The sequence below is a fragment of the Carcharodon carcharias genome, chromosome 10, assembly GCF_017639515.1.
Source record: "Carcharodon carcharias isolate sCarCar2 chromosome 10, sCarCar2.pri, whole genome shotgun sequence".
Lineage (NCBI taxonomy): Eukaryota > Metazoa > Chordata > Chondrichthyes > Lamniformes > Lamnidae > Carcharodon > Carcharodon carcharias.
In genome coordinates this window covers 115,654,631-115,672,294 of record NC_054476.1, presented here as the reverse complement: position 1 = coordinate 115,672,294, position 17,664 = coordinate 115,654,631, and positions in this window count along the sequence as shown.

The following is a 17,664-nucleotide window of genomic DNA, read 5'->3' as shown; positions in this document are numbered from 1 at the left end:
AGGTGGGCGAATCGGCCAGACAGCCTTTTGATTTTTTTAGCAAACCTCATCATGAGGTTTCCACAAATAAATAAAAAATAAATATAAATTATTGGGCAGAATCTTTATTTTGTTGATGTTATTGTGAGTCGCATGTCGGGATTTTTTTTTTCAGATTTTAAAACCGTAATTTTTGATTTTAAAATTGTTCAGCTGCTTGAGGCAGCTCCTTGCCTTCAGGGAGTTTCAGTGCGTGCTCCCCCGCGCATGCACAGACTTCTGCACTCGCACTCCTCCCGCCCCCATCTCAGCAGCGCTGAGGTACTCAGTGTTACAAATCCGTGGTCGGGGGCCGATCGCGGGCAGTGGACTGTTTCCCAGCTGCTCCTGGGCCCACCTGCTGAGCTTGCCCGATGACCCGAAAATGCTGCCCTATCTCCTCTCTATGAATCATCCGATACAATGATTTCAGTCGATACTGTTTAAGTTGCAGAAAATATTATTTAAAGGGGGCACAGGCTGATATCACTCGAGCCTTAGGTGTATCCAGCACTATATGCTGGACAAACAGAAACTATTTGTGTAGTTTTCTCAGTTGTTTGCTTTAGAAACTCCAATATATGGATGTATTTCCATAAGTCAGAACCTGGGTGACTAAAACAAAAATGAATCTAGCCACTTTGGTAGTTTCATCCAGATACAATCCCCCTTTACTTCCAAAATCATATTTGTGGCAGTTCTGGAGACCTGCCTCCTTGTCTTGTCTGAAGCTTGCAGAGTGTTGCCCCTCAAACTATATATAGCCAATTGTCCCTTATGGGGAACGTTGCTAATGGCCCTTTATGGATTATGGCTAATTATCTAATTCTAAAATCTGAAACTATTGTTGTAATGTTCTGCTATTGTACAATGCATTCTTTGTGGAGCTAGAAACTTAGATACACTTTAACATAAAAATCAGAGATACGTATATGAATGCAGGGATGACGTTCCCGCTGGCTGGGGGTCTAGAACAAGGGGTCACAGTTCCAGGATACGGGGTAGGACATTTAGGACTGAGATGAGGAGAAACCTCTTCACTCAGAGGGTGGTGAACCTGTGGAATTCTCTACCACAGAGGGCTGTGGAGGCCAAGTCACTGAGTATATTTAAGAAGGAAATAGATAGATTTCTAGACTCTAAAAGTGTCAAGGGGTATGGGGAGAGAGCAGGAGTATGGCATTGAGATAGAGGATTAGCCATGATCATATTGAATGGTGGAGCAGGTTCAAAGGGCCGAATGACCAACTCCTGCTCCTATTTTCTATGTTTCTATATAGCTGTTTTCACCCAAATCTGTCTGACACAGCAGTGGTCAGGAAAATATGGCTCAATTCTTGTGGCTGATTTCCAAAGCTACAGCCTGATACCTGAAACCAAGTAATAACTTATTTAGGAGTCAACTATGGCTCAAAAAATTGAACCAAGTGTTCCACCTGATAGGATTTAAATTATCCTGTATAACAAACCATCTGCATGAAGCAAAATCCATTAGTACTGATTTTAATCCAGTGGGAATTCATTGGTGCTTGAAAAAATCCTTGCTGAATAAATGTCCTCATTAACTGGTGACAACAACTAAGAACCATATCTCATCGTCTAGAGAACTGCAGGTGAAAACCTACATCTTACTACTTTGAGGTGCTGTACTTTAAGCTAAAGGACATATACAATATTGAAAAAATAAAAATATTCACAGCTATGTAGAGTTTGAATGGGAAGCAGCTTGGTGACGTGGCACATTAAGACAGGATCAGAATTTGTCCATACTTTCTTAACACATTCCATTACTGTTGCATAGCCTGGCACTAGGATATTGGAGCCATAGACTGCCTGTGCAACCTTTCCCACCAAGGAGTCAGTATCTTCAGGAGAGAGATAGGAGGGGAGAATTTGGGTGGAAAATAACCACATGTATTTTGCAAGAGAGGTTCAGATCCTACTTGGGCGACAGGTTACTTCATGGAACCCCTACCAACAGAAAAGGGTGCTGTAATACATAGAATGACTCTGGAAATTTTCACTATGGTGTGGCATTCTACTAATATGTTTATATTTAATGCCTGTATTACAGTAGGTTATACTAAATCATGGGTTACGTAACAGAAACAAATGCACTACATTTCACTAATCAATATTAACTGAATTTATGACATAACAGTGCCACGGTCCACAGGTCTCTTGCTCTTTCAGCTAGATGTCTAAACACTGAATTGCTTGCTTTAAATAGTGAATATAGAAGGTTCAAATGGGAATTGACTGAGCAAACATGAGAAACAAATACAAGGTATGAGAAGAGACTGGCAGCTAACATGAAAGGGAATCCAAAAGTCTTCTATAGGCATATAAACGATAAAGGTAGAAGGAGGAGTGGGGCCCATTAGGGACCAAAAGGGGGATTTACGGATGGAGGCAGGGGGAACGGCTGAAGCATTAAATGAATACTTTGCATCTGTCGTTACTAAGGAAGAAGACGCTGCACAGGTCATGGTGAAAGAGGAGATAGTTCAGACACTTGAAGAGTATAAAACTGATTTGGAGGTATTGGATAGGATATCTGTACATAAAGTTGATAAAATAACACCAGAACTGGTGAGATGCATCCAAGAGAAGTAAGAATTGTAATTGCAGAGGCACTGGCCTTAATTTTCTAGACTGGTGCCAGACTGGAAAATTGCAACTGTTACACCCTAGTTCAATAATGAATGTAAAGGTAAACCTAGCAATTATGGGCCAGTCATCTGGTGGTGGAGGAGCTTCTGGAAATGATAATTTAGGACAAACTTAATAGTCACTTGAGCAAATACAGGTTAACTAAGGAAAACCAGTACAGATTTGTTAAGGAAAAATCATATTTAATTAACTTGCTTGAGATTTTTAATGAAGTAACAGAGAGATTTGATGAGGATAATGCTCTTGATGTGGTGTACCTAGATTTCCAAAAAGCATTTGTGCTGCGCAACAGACTTGTGAGCAAAGCCAGGAATCATGGAATAAAAGTGACAGTAGCAATATGGATATGAAAGAGTAGTGGTTAACGGTTGTTTTCAGACTGGAGGAAGGTTTATAGTGGAACTCCCCAGGGGTACGTATTAGGGCCTCTGCCGTTCATTATGTATATTAATGATCTAGCCCTTGGTGCACAGGGCACAATTTCAAAATGATACCCAACTTGGAAGTATTGTGAACTGTGAAGAAGATAGTGTAGAACTTCAAAAAGAACATAGACCGGTTGGTGGAATGGGTGGATAAGTGGCAGTTGAAATTTATTGCAGAGAAGTGTGAAGTGATTAATTTCAGTAGCAAGAACACGGAGACATGACCACTGCTATTTCAGACAGATTTGCGTGAAAACAGCTACATATGTTTCTCTAATTTTTATGTTAAAGCATAACTAAGTTTCCAGCTCTACAAAGAAGGTATTGTACAATAGGAGAACATTATAGTAATAGTTTTGGAGTTTGGAATTAGGTAATTAGCCATAGTTAACAAAGGGCCATAGCCATTGCTTTCCATTAGAGAGACAATTGCCTATGTATATAGCTTGAGGGGCACCATTCTGCAAGCTTGGGGCAAGGTGAGGAAGCAGGCCTCCATGAACTATCACAATAGATAATTTTGAAATTAGAAGGGGATTTTTTTCTGGATGGCATAAAATAAAAGATGTAATTCTGAAAAGGGTGCAGGAGCAGAGAGACCTGGGTGTATACATGCATAAATCATTGAAGGTGGCAGAATAGGTTGAGAGAGGGGTTAATAAAGCATATGGCATTCTGGGTTTTATCAATAGAGGCATGGAATACAAAAGCAATGAAGTTACGGTAAACCTGTACAAAATACTGGTTATGTCTAGTTCTGGGCACCGCACTTTAGGAAGGATGTGAAGGCATTAGAGAGGGTGCAGAAAAGATTAATAAGAATCTTCCAGGAAGGAAAGATAGTGTAGAACTTCAAAAAGTTCTTAAGTTAAGTAGATTGGAGAAGTGGGGACTGTTCTGCTTGGAGAGAGGATGGTTCAAAAGATGTTTATTGGAGTTATTCAAGATCATGAGGGGTCTGGACAGAGTAGATTTGGAGAAACTGGTCTCACTGATGGAAGGATCAAGAATCAGAGGGCACAGATTTAAGGTAATTGGCAAAAGTGGCAATGGCAACACAAGGTAATTTTTTTCCATTCAGTAAGTGGTTAGGATCTGGAATGCACTGCCTAAGATTGTGGAGGAAGCAGATTCATTTGAGGATTTCAAGAAGGAATTGGATTACTATCTGAAAAGGAAGAATGTACAAGGCTGCAGGAGGAATGTGGGGAAATGGCTCTAGGTGAATCGCCCCTTCTGAGAGCCAGCACAGACATGATGGGCTGAATGGCCTTCTTCTTTGTGGTATAATCATTTTATGATTCTGTGATTCAGCCATTCCAAGTAAAGCCCTTCTTACCTAAACTGAAGAATCGCATGATGATCTGCCCTGTGGATTAATGCAAATGAGCAGGGCTGTTCTGCCACATAATTTTAACTTGTTAAAACTAAATTAAAGCTAAAACTATAATCTTGATGTATTAGATGCAAAATGAATGGTGGTAATAATAAAGAGGAAAAAAACTTGAATTCATGCAATCGATATCACAATAAGGTCCTGCTAACCACTGATAAGCAACAACTTCTTCTGTCTAGGCTGTTGAATATGCAGAAGGAAATGGTCAATTAGTACCATGCCACTAGGTATGCAGAGTTATGTGTTCAATTGAATAATCTATTCATAATATAGTGTTGAGACAAAGATTTCCATTAATATTCTTCTTGAAAAATACTTAAATACTTTTACATTTATTTAGATCCTGTGCCTGGGGATATTACCTATCACAGTGAACAAGCAGGAAGAGATTTTGCACATTCTGAAAACAATAGAATGAGAAATAATATTCAAGAAAGAGCCATTTACAGTGTCAAGCAATTCTAAATGCATTCACTAATGCTGTGGGTGGATTGCAAATTACTTCAGTCCCTCGATTTCCCCAGTTTTAAGCGGTAGTGACCATACCGCACACTGAAAACTAGGGACCTCAAACGAGGGAAGAAATCAACTGAAGGGAATTGGAGGTGACGTACCCTTATGCTTACAACCCCCAGATCTAAAGGAGATTAATGCAATAGAGTTAGGTCTCTAATTGTGCAATAAATCACTAAGTTGCCAGGGCATCAAGAGTTAATTAGATTGGTTCTTTAATTGCTGCTGTTTTAATTAGCAATCTGTGGCACCCACAATGAAACCGTCACATGCTGCAGAAGGCCAGCAGGGGATTCCTCGCGGTAAAGCATGGTGCTTTATTTTCACTCACTTTCCTTCAGCTTTCTGAGCTTACAGTTTTTTTTTGTAAGGAACAGGGTATAATGAGCAATTAATTCAAAGGGTTATTTTATTTTTATATTTTTTGCTTTGTATTTCTGCCGGGCAGTAGGTGCAGAAAAAAATGTATGCTAATTAAATAGAAGTTTAACAAATGTATCAATCATCAAACCATCCAAGTGACACAGCTTGAACTCCCACGTACTGTTGAACTAAATATTAAATCCGAAGCAGTTGGTTAATGTTTTAATGAGTACGGATCGTTTCAACTTAAGGCAACGCATTGAGTTTAGAAGACTTGGTGGCTGTAAACTCGGAATCGAGTAGGGGAGAGGGTCTACGGAATGCTTCATTTGAGAGTCACCTTGAATCAAGCAACTCAAAGAAACTCTTCACCTGATATATTTTAAGAGCTAAAGTGCATTTCACATTCCACAGCGTCTGGTCTTTGTGTTTTTCTCCCTCTCCTCTATGAGACATTACACATATCGTACAATGTTGAGATAAACACCTTAGGGGCTGTAATAAACTGCTTTAGAAAAAAATGTCATTGAATATCACAGTGTACCGGAAATTGCCAAATTGTCCCAACTGAACACGCTCTGGTTATAAATCTCCCATCAGCGATGGTAATTAGAATTCAGTTGCCCAGCAACAATATGAACCTAGGCAGATGTTTGAACAAATTTGTTATCTCTATTATCAAAACAATCCAATAGAAACATTGTGATTCTTACCCTGTTGTCAATTAAATGGAATCATTCTCTGGAAGGTTCAGTATGAACGTCCATCTGGAGGATTTACTGTGGATTTCCAGCTACAGTTGCGTTTAATGCAAGAGCTATTTCATACAACGAGGTGTTTGGAAACTGTGCCCCAACTTTTCTTTTTAAAATCAATGCTGCTCAGGGAACGCGTCAGGAAAACGTTCTACTTTTAAATAATTTGAACGTATTATCTGCACTTAATTTTCGGGATTCTCTCTCTCCCAGACTTGTTTGCAGCATTAATGCACCTTGCACACTTACCCTTGTTCCTCCATCATCTCGTGGAGCTCCATGCATTTGAGCTCGACTCTTCTTTTGCGTTCGTGGTCTAGTATTTCTCGGTTGGCCTTTTTCACCACGAGCGTCGGTTCCATTTTCTTGGGATCCTCTTCGGCATTGTATTCCGCGCCACTGTCCGTCCTTTGGCGGACCGCAGGCACGTTCCGCTGGCCGCAACCATTTGTACAGCTTTCCCGAGGAGAGACCGAGCCATCGCCGTTATTGTGCATGTTGATGAGGAGCGAATTGCCACTTCAACTCTGCAAGGGAAATACAAGAGAGAAAAAACAGGACTTCAGTGTCATTCAATCCATAATCAGATCATCCAAAGTGACAGGTTCGCTCAGGAAGACTGACGGGAAGAAGGGCCGATTATGTCGGAGCCTTACTAGTGCACTATCTTAAGAGCACGGCGGCGATTTTTTCTTTACCTAAACCTTTCCAGTGGGGAAGGCAGTGCTGAAGACCCTGAATTCAGTTAAATCTCTGCCGCTTTACAAAGCCTGACGCTGTCCACCGTATTAAATTCACTAAGTGACATCTGGTGGGTAGGGTCGTGCGGAACTAGTCTCAGCAGTGATCTGCTAGTTTACCGAATACATGATGCTTGCAGTTCAGTGATTCCGCTGGTTATTAACACACTTTAGAGATTACCGTGCTAAATTCAATTATATCACTACTCCAGGAGGTATTACCGCTTAGTCTAAACTCCACTGGTCAAGTATATGGATAACTGTGCCCAGATCCGAATGCAACTCTTTCCAACAATACAGCCACGCTCACCAAATATGATACAGCCGTTAATCTAGAAAGTCTATTACCATTCGCAGCCCCAACTTTAACCAGTCCGATGCTGTACAGCGATCGAGTCCAATTGTTCACAAGATGTATCACCATCCGTGGCGTTGACCACAGAAAGTCCGGCCGGCGTGTTACTGACCAAGGAGGTAATAAGTAGGAGCGTTCCTGTTGTACTGCCCACGGGGTTGAAAACAGGAGCGCTTGGTGATGTGTCGTTGTCCAAGGTCCTGAAAGCAACTGCTTTCGGGGTAGTCTGGAAGTCCACGGTGCTGAAAGCGGCGGCTTTCCAGCTCGATGTTGCTTTCCAACGCTGCTGAAGGCAGTTCTCCGTGGAGTGTTGTTGTCCACGGTGCTGAAAGCAGGAGCTCTCACTGCTGGGTTGCTGTCCAGTGTTGATCAGACTTTAATCACAAGGTGCAAGTTTCCGAGGAGCTGTAATATCCCGCTCTCGCCATTTGTGGTGCAGTAACGCGGGGCGCTGTGCAGGGTGCTGAGGCTGACTGCTTGCAATGATGAACGTGGTTCTGATGTTATACTGATCCCTTCGGAAATCTGTCACGCCAATCGCTTGGTCAGATGGGACAGACTTACACCCGCGGAACACGACAGTGTGTCCGCCTGTGGAACTAGCAATGTCTCCAGCTCTCGACCTATGGAGATCTCACTGGAGAAGAGCTCGAAACGTGGCAGTTAAAATACTGAAAAAATGGTTTGCTTTGCCAGCTGTCTCGTGTAATTCAACGCGTCGACTGTTGCTAACATCTCACATATATAAGTACAGCTCTCTACAGTACAGTGCGCACCTGTCAACTCGCCAACGGAAATAGAACCTAAATCCTTCTTATAATATAAAAAGCCATGCGCTATAATTAGAGATGTGTAGCACCCGTCTCCATCCTCCGAACCCGTCAACTTGAATGTGGGGAAACAAAACAGGAAACGAAATTTGCAACTCCTACATTAGCTAAAGAGGACTTCCGTGCGAGATTTGGCGACAGTGCAGCTTTTTTAAAAAATCTAGATTTAAGCCCTACAAAAGCACTAAAACTTGGGTGTAATCTAACGTACGCAGGAATAAATTCTCTTCAGGCTTACTCGGTCCCTGTGTAAAACACAATCAGGTGTTTCAGTGAAAGTCAATCTGACGATGGAAATAGAAGTCTGGAAGTGAAGACATACTGTTTCCTAATTCTCTAACTGAAGTGAACATGCCGCTTTCAACCCCATGGTTTACCCACATCGTTCGAAAGAAAGGCCAAAAGATCGAGAATGCAATTTCTTCCAGTCCATTCCCATTGTATGGCTACAGACCTCAAAATACAAGAAACTAAAGAGATCTTCATGCAGTTTGTTGCGTTTGTTATCTCCACTGAACACGAATCCTGTCATCTACAGCAAGATATCCTCTAACTTTTTTCTATCTTTGTAATCATCTTATTCCTCATGGCTGATTTGGTAATCTCACTGACATCAAAATGGTGCTACAGACTGAGCAAGTGAAGAATCAGCAAGCATGGCCGAATAAACAGGTTTTGATCAAATCCACAGAAGGAACACAGTGGCAGATCTGAATTTGAACAGCCCCTGGCTCCGGGCTGCCATATGTCTGACTGATTCGGGTTAAAGAGAGATGCTCCCAATAACCATTGCCTGTCGATCATTGCTATAGTTTGTTTGTCCCCCCAACCTCCCCCCCCTCCCCCCACCCCCACCAAAAATACAAACCACATCCAAAAGATGACTGCTAAAATTAAACCTTCAAAACAGTTACTGAACCTCTGCTAACCTCATGGGTAGATATTTTAATCCTAAGCAAAGCATGTGTTTTGATGTCTATTCATTTTAATCCCTTACAACTGCACGTTACTACACAACACTCTTGCAGAAAACTATCTTAAAGTGGGAATTAAACAATCCCCATAACGCAGAATGGGGGGCAGGGGGACAGGCCATCTAAAGCAGCTTAATTTGGGAAAGCAATTTTCACTCCCCTGAATATAGAGCCAAATTCACAAATGACCAACCTATGTAGGGCACAGCCTATGTAGTTTCACCTTTACTTGCAACAGCCCCTGTTACAGAGAGCTGTGCTCCGTTTCCCCCATGTCAGCTCAGGGAAAGCATTGGTGTAGCATTTCAATAAAGATTTTCAGCTAGTTGTAAATTATTGATAGCAAAGAGAGAAGGTGTGACACCTTTCATCAATGGAACATGATCAAGTGCACATACCCAGCTCTATAATGGTTCTCATGTATATTAGATGAGTCACGTCATTAAAAGTTGGAGCAGATAGGCTTGTGAATTGCATTTTATCAGCCTCCTCTCGTAGAAACAGGCTAAACTTAAAACACTGCTGTATCCCCCCTCCACCCACCCAACCCCTGTCTCTTTCCAATTCCAACAGTAGAAAGTGGAATTCCAGTTGAGAAGCACCATTGGTACACATTTGAAGGCACAACACAGACCAGTATAGAACGCATGGTACATTCTTAGTAAAATGCTACTTCGGGATAACAAATAAGAGAAAGACTTCTATTTATATAGCGCTCTTCATGACCACCAGATGTCTCACAGCGCTATATAGCTAATGAAGTACTGTTGAAGTGTAGTCACTATTGTAATGTAGGAAATGCTGCAATTTGCACACAGCAAGCTCACAATGATAAAGACCAGGTAATTTGTTTTATGTGATGTTAATTGAGGGGTCACTATCGGTCAACAAACCAGAGATAGCTCATTTGCTCTTCTTTGAAATTGTCCCATGGGATCTTTTACATCCACTGAGGGGGCAGATGGGGCCTCGGTTTAATGTGTCATCCAAAAGACAGCATCTCTGAGAGTGCAGCACTCCCTCAATACTGCACTAGAGAGTGCAAAATAGTTATTACTTTTTTGCAGTTAAGGTCGTGGAATAAAAGGGACAATGGCAGCGTGGGTAGAAAGTTGGTTGAGTGACTGGAAACAGAGTGCTGAGCGATTATTTTTTGGACTGGAGGAAGGCTTACAATGTGGTTCCTCATGGGCTGGAATTAAGACCGCTGCTTTTTTTGATATATACCAATGGTCTAGAATTGGCTGCACAGGGCACAATTTCAAAATTTGCAGATGACTCAAAGTTGGTGAGGGGGATAATGATAGACTTCACAAAGACATAGGCAGGTGATGGAATGGCAGATTACGTTTAATGCAGAGAGGTGTGAAATGATATATTTTGGTAGGAAAAATGAGGTAAGGCAATACAAATAAATGATGTAATTCTAAAGGTGGTGCAGGAACAGAGAGACTTGGGGATATATGCGCAAAAAGCATGGAAGGCAGCAGGGGAAGTTGATAAAGTGGTTAAAAAGCCATAAGGGATCCTGGGTTTTATAAACAGAGGCATAGAATACAAAAGCAAGGAAGTTATGAGGAAACTTTCTAAGATACAAATTCTGCCTCACTTGGAGGATTGTGTGCAATTTGGGGCACCACACTTTGGAAAGGAAGTGAAGGCTTTAGAGAGCGTGCAGAAAAGGTTTGAGAGAGTGGTTCCATTCCAGAGATGAGGTACTTAGTTACAGGGATTGATTGGAGAAGCTGGGGTTGTGCTCTTTAGGAGAATATCTGATAGATGCTTGGGATACTAATATATAGTGCCAGATCATTAGGATGCAGATTCAATTACACACTCCACTGCTGCAAAGCTTCAAACAGAGCCCAGATGTCTTCCTTCACAGGATGAAGGGAGGTTAAATTATGAGACTCCACCGTGTTGCTCTTGGGAACCTTCTGGTGGACACTCATCAGCCTACTATCCTCAGAGTCAGCTCATATAAAAGAGATGTAAGGTATGGAACATTGAGGGGAGAATATCAGCAAAGCAAAATGCAAATTTGTATAACAAGGCATCCAGCTCATGCAAACACATTGAAAAATGTATTTTATGGTGAATTTATGAGTCCATCCTTGTATTTAAATTAACTCATTCCTCCCTTTATCTGTAACCTCATATATCTCACAACATCTCTCCATTAAGCCCCCAACCTCAACTTTGTATTCCTTCAACAAGCCTCCTCTCTGCCCATGGCCCTACCATTTTTAGTTGTGTCTTCAGTTATTTAGGTTCACCCTTCTGGAAGTCCCATCCCTAAACCTCTCTATCTCCTTCTCCTATCTTAAGATTCTCCTCAAAGTCCATCTCTTTGACCAAGTCCATCTCTTTCTTCAACCCTCTCAGCATCTCTTTTCATTTGGTTAGGTCTCTCTGAAACTCCATAGGACATTATTCTATGTTAAAGGTGCTATCTAAATGAAAGTTGTTTGTTGTTATAATGCAGACAATACCAAGCTCCAGAAAGGAACCTTTTCCAATTTTGAACAATATCAACATTGAACATTCCCCGGTCAGTTATTGTACAGGCTAAATCAGATTAGAATCCCACTCTAATAATGTATGTTCTCACTTAATGTACTATTACTAATGTAAGATCTCACTTAATGTATACTGAGACATTTGACTTTTTATGATACTAATGGGAGATTTTACCAGCCATACTTGAGGGCTCTAAGTGAGGCTGAGAATTTAATGCTGAATTTTGACTTGTGCTGTGGAGTCACACCCACTATAAATTAGACAAGGCAGCCTGAGTTGATTTCATTTCATGTTCTAATAGCCAGCAGGCAAGGGAGACTTTCTCCAATTTTTCACAGAGACGCTAACCTATATTATATTAAATTGGTTAACATCTCTGAAAATAGCAGGCAACGTAATTTCATAAGAATAGGTTCAGCTCTTGTATGCTGATATTCAAAGAGCTCAATTTCAAGGCAAAAGACACAAACCAACATTATTATTCACACAGCAGGTCTGGCAGCATCGGCAGAGAAGAGCACAGTTCACGTTTCGAGTCCTCATGATCCTTCAACAGAATTGTTGAAGGGTCATGAGGACTCGAAACGTCAACTGTGCTCTTCTCTGCCGATGCTGCCAGACCTGCTGAGTTTTTCCACGTATTTCTGTTTCTGTTTTTGTTTTGGATTTCCAGCATCTGCAGTGTTTTGTTTTTATCTCTATTATTATTCACTCACTTTACCTTGAACCACTTTACCTTGAATTCAGGTTCTCACGATTTGAAAGATCATGATGCGCTTAAGAATTGCCCTAAAAGTGTCTATCGGCAGAGGTGGCCTATAATTCCAGTTTTGTCTTTGGAGAACATCCTTTGCAAGGCTCATTCACTCAAGTGTTGTGCAGAACTAGTGGAACAAATGTAATCATACGGTGTTATCTATGAAAGTAGTTTGAGTTCTAAAATAATCAGCAGGTGGCATCAACGTGGCTAAATCCTATCTCCAATAAAATAATATAGTATCATGTCAGAATTATATCTCTGATAGTTTCATCTGACAAACACAAAGTGCACGACAAGTTACTCAAGAGACACACTTTTCAATGGTAACTTCAATTTCTCCAATATTTTGTACCATTTATTATGCAGCATAAGTTATTATTTTAAAATTATTGTGTTGTATACAGGCTTTATTTTATTTGTTCATGGGCCTCACTGGCTAGGCCAGCATTTATTGCCCATCCCTAATTGCCCTTGTTCAGAGGGCAATTTTTTAAAGAGGCAACCACATTTATGTGGGTCTGGAGTCACATGTATGCCAGACCAGGTGAGGACAGCAGATTTCCTTCCCTAAAGGACATTAGTGAACGAGATGGGTTTTTAGAACAATCGACAATGGTTTCATGATCATCATCAGACTTTTAATTCTAGATATCTATTGAATTCAAATTCTACCATCTGCTGTGGTGGGATTCAAACCCGGGTCCCCAGAGAATTACCCTGGGTCTCTTGTCCAGTGTCAATACCACTATGCCACCATCTCTCCTTTATTAGTAATTGCTTTGAATTGCAACCAAACAAAAACTTATGCTTAATGGTTTTGGTTAAAGAGCAAGAAAGATGAGGAGAAGCTAATGAAAACAATATTGCTTGGGCTAAAACGAATCCCCCATTCTCCCTGAAACTGCGTTTGGTCACTGTCAATCCAGTTTTTGAAGAAGAGTTCACATTACAAACAGCTATTAATCTGGTGCCAAACTGCCAATTTTTTTCATACTATTACAACAGTACACATCTGCAAGTGGTCATACTCAAATTTTCAGCACACTGATGCCAAAAGCAGTTTAACTAGTCCATTGCAGGCTGCCATGAGTTCAAGAGGGTGGGTGTCTATGTATTTTGTTGTGCTTTGCATTATTGTTCTATTTTTAAATTTTAGCAGGTTGCTTTTCAATCCCTACCAGTTGAAAAGGGTTGACTGATCTTCATGATGGACCAGGCACTCAACTATAAAGACTTGGACTTAGCTTCTCATATATTCTGCAGACAAAGAATAACTGATCCAGAAAATAGAATACCAAGTCATATTTGAATGTGAGGCAAGTTCCTGGGGAAGGGTAAAGACACCTTTGCACACTGCATCTATCTATATAGTATCTGATTAATTGCAGATTGATACTGACATTAGGTACAAAAATTGTGTTAAATTGCAGCATCGCTCAAGTTGCTTAGCACTAAAGTTAGAATAATGAAATGCTTCAATAGTGAAATACTGTATTATGTTTTTAGCATTTAATTATTATGAAGCTGTTGTGTATCATTGATCACTAACATTAATAGTCACAGTTTTCTAACTGAAGCTAGAGTGCATCTTTACATCATACAGAATTTTCATTGTCCGTGTCACTGGCAGCTCACTCTTGTCTGAAAGTGAAGATCAAAGTAAAATCAAGTCTAACTGTTCCATGTAAGATGGAATTTATGAGCCTCCAGCCATACTTGTTGAACTGGCTGTATGGTGACAGTGTGAACGGAGTGACGGGATCCTATTAACATTACAGGTGTATAAATTGTTAAGACCATATTAAGGTCTCAGCCATAAATCAATTTGAACATTCACAGAATGTTCTACAATACTGGATACAAATGTTCTCAGCAAAGCCTGCTTCAATATTCGTTTGACATGAAGACAGACAAAATGGTTCAATCGTGCATAAGAATGTGGTGGCAATGCTCAATTTTGGACTGTGTCAGTATATAAAGGGCTCCTTAACTTGACCTGAAGACCAGTATGAATTGCTTCATTGAGCACAAGAAGATGATGTAGTTTAGCATTTTTCTTGGATGACTGGCAAAGACTTCTATTACCAGGAACTGACTGATACATTCCATCGTTGAGAGCTGACATTGGCCAATATTGCCAGCTTGATAAGCAGTTATGGGAAAGTGAAACAGTTGACATCAGTGACCAACTGATGAAACAAAGGCTATGTGAATAGTAACCATATGGTCAAGAAACTGCATATCAATGCTAGAAATGGGAAGAAAAGATTTGTATTTGAAAAAATAGATTCCTAGAGAAACAATTCCTAGACCGTCAGATCCAAAATATATTGATCCAATTCCTTTGTGTCACTGTATGTCATAATGGAGATTAGTTATAAACAATGGCCCTGAATACACTGAATATTTAATTAATTCTGCAATATATAGTAATATAATAATGTACCATATTACACTGTTGAAATGCCTGGGACATTAAGAACCAAATTCCAGTTGTTTATAAATTATAGATAACATTTTTGTTATTTTAATGTTGTAATTACTTGAAAAGTGGACTAAATGGATGGCAGGTTCTATCAATACAACCCACCTTGAGCTAGGTTCTCCTTTTAATGGAAACAAATATTTTGAATAGCTGTGACATAACCGTGCACATTAGCAGCCTGTTTTGCAAAATTAACACTGACAGCTAATGCCCCTGTAATGTAACCTGGAGGTAAGATTTGACAGGCTGATGATACCTATTAATGTAATGTAATAAGTCATTCCTAGTTGCTAAGTCTATAATCTCATATTGCTCTATCTTATTATTTACCTAACCATTAGGTGCACGATACCAAAACACACTGTAGTGATAGCAGAACTGACATTTGCCAGAGACTGCTGAGAATAGAATTCAGTCACTTATTTGCGATAACAAGAAGTTCATTATATTTGACCCGTGCAGGCACATTATTTTTGTTATCAGTCTTGGTCATAGACAAATACATATGTGGGACGGAGGCTTTGTACTGTCAATTCATTTCAGCTTTGAGGTAAGAATCAATTGCATCAAACTAGTGACTGTAATTGCCACATTAGTCTAAGAGAGCTTCCTGGTGAATGAATTTGTTTCAATGCTTACCAAGTCTTTCTATATTGAATCAAATATTGAGTGTTCAGCAGCTGGGAGAATGACCCATGTGGGGGCATTTTGCTGAAGCAGCATAGCTTGGCAAGTAGACATAAAAAAGTGCAGCTGGTTTGAGGCATTTCTCAAGCTGAGTTAGTAGCAGTACCTACTATTACATTTCTAAATAATTTTGTTGTAAGTAAACTTGTAGCTTTGGGAACTGCTCATTCAAATCCAGCTCATCAAATAATTGTCAAAACATAGATCTAAACACTTATTTATAGGCACAAATGTTTATTTACTCCCTGAATTGCTCTGCATACCAAGCAGTTGCAAAATTCCTTTTTATTTGCAACATATTAATCAAGTAGCATGGAGCTAACTGATCTCAGACACATTGTCAGTAATGTTAGTGGTAGTCCTCAGGGCTTGGGGTCTAATGAGGACAAAATCAGATGGGAGTTCCTGAACCTGATCACTATCCAGTGATGTCTGCTGGAAATTGTGTTTGAATGGATGTTAACTGAGGACAAGATCAGTGTTGATTGTGATGTGCTCAACGATGGAATATCCAGCAGTTACCAATTCAAGTCGAACATAAGGAACAGCCACCTGGAGGCTGTGCAATACCCATCGAATGGGTCTCCAGTAAAAGTAAGCACCTTTGAAAAAGGGAGAAAATTTGCAGACGGAATGGGAAACCAATGTCTAAATAATGAAGCTACAATATCTCTAAGTGCAAGTAGCAACACCATTACTAACACTGTATAAGTATGCTTATGGTCAGCAGGTGCCAAGTGCTGTTTTGGGTACATCTCTGGCACCCACCCATCATGGGCCAGAAACTGAACTGGACCAGCCGTATATATACTGTGGCTACAAGAGCAGGCTTGAGGAATTCTGTGGTGAGTAACTCACCTCCTGACTCCCCAAAGCCTGTCCGCCATCTACAAGGCACAAGTCAGGAGTATGATGGAATACCCCCCACTTGCCTGGATGAATGCAGCTCCCACAACACTCAAGAAGCTCAGCACCATCCAGGAAAAAACTGGCCACTTGATTGGCACCCCATCCACCACCTTAAACATTCACTCACTCCACGACTGACACACAGTGGCAGCAGTGTTTACCATATACAAGATACACTGCAGAAACTCACCAAGGCTCCTTTAACAGCACCTTCCAAACCCCTGGTCTCTACCATCTCAAAGGGCAAGGGCAACAGACGCATGGGAAGACCACCACCTGCAAGTTCCCCTCCAAGCCACACACCATCCAGACTTAGGACTACATCACCATTTCTTTGCTGGGTCAAAATCTGGGAACTCCCTTCGTAACAGCACTGTGGGTGTACCTACACCACAGGCCACAGTGGTTCAAGAAGGCAGCTCATCACCACTTTCTCAAGGGCAATTAGGGATGGGCAATAAATGTTGACATACATCTCGTGAACATGAAAATAAAACCCGCCTGTCTGTCCAGTGCCTCCCTGAGTATGGAGAGAGAGGAGTGGCGGGGGGGCGGGGGGGAGAGAGACTGGGAACGAGGGGGTAGGTGTTACCTTCAGTAAGGGAAAGGTTTCTAAACATTATTTTTAAGAAATGTATTATTCTTCAGGGCTCCACATGGTGGTCTGGATCATAAACAGTGGGTCCTAATTACACCCTTATGGAGCTGGCATCCATTCACTCACTCAGAATAACAGCTGCCATTACTGCAGGTTAAAGGAGGTTGTGCCTTCTATTGTAACCCCTGCTCTTCATTTGTCTTTAAGGGGGAAAATGGAAGTTTCTTCTTGCCCAATACAAGGTATTAAAGAAATTTCCTGAAATAGCAAAGAAATAATGGGCCTGAACTTCCTCGGAGTGACACTCCATGCCCAATTACTCTAGTCAAATTTTTTTCAATTCTATCTTGCTTGACCTACTGACTCAGGTCAGGCGAGATCCAGGCAGTGCACCGCATCCCTGAGGCGCACCATCCAAGTCCAATGGAGTTGAAGGGAAGGAGACCACACCCCCTTTTTTACATCTCTAGCTGCTGTGAACCAGGTAAGTTTAAAGGTCCACTGAAATTTAAAGGTCCCTGATAGGTCTGGGAGTGAATAAGTGTCTAAGTAAGGGGATAGGATTTGAGGGGTGATGGGGATCGGAATTTGGAGGTCGGTGGGGAGGGTTTGTAGGGCCTCGGGGTGGGGGAGGCCTTAGTGGGGAGGAGTGTCAGAGGTCGG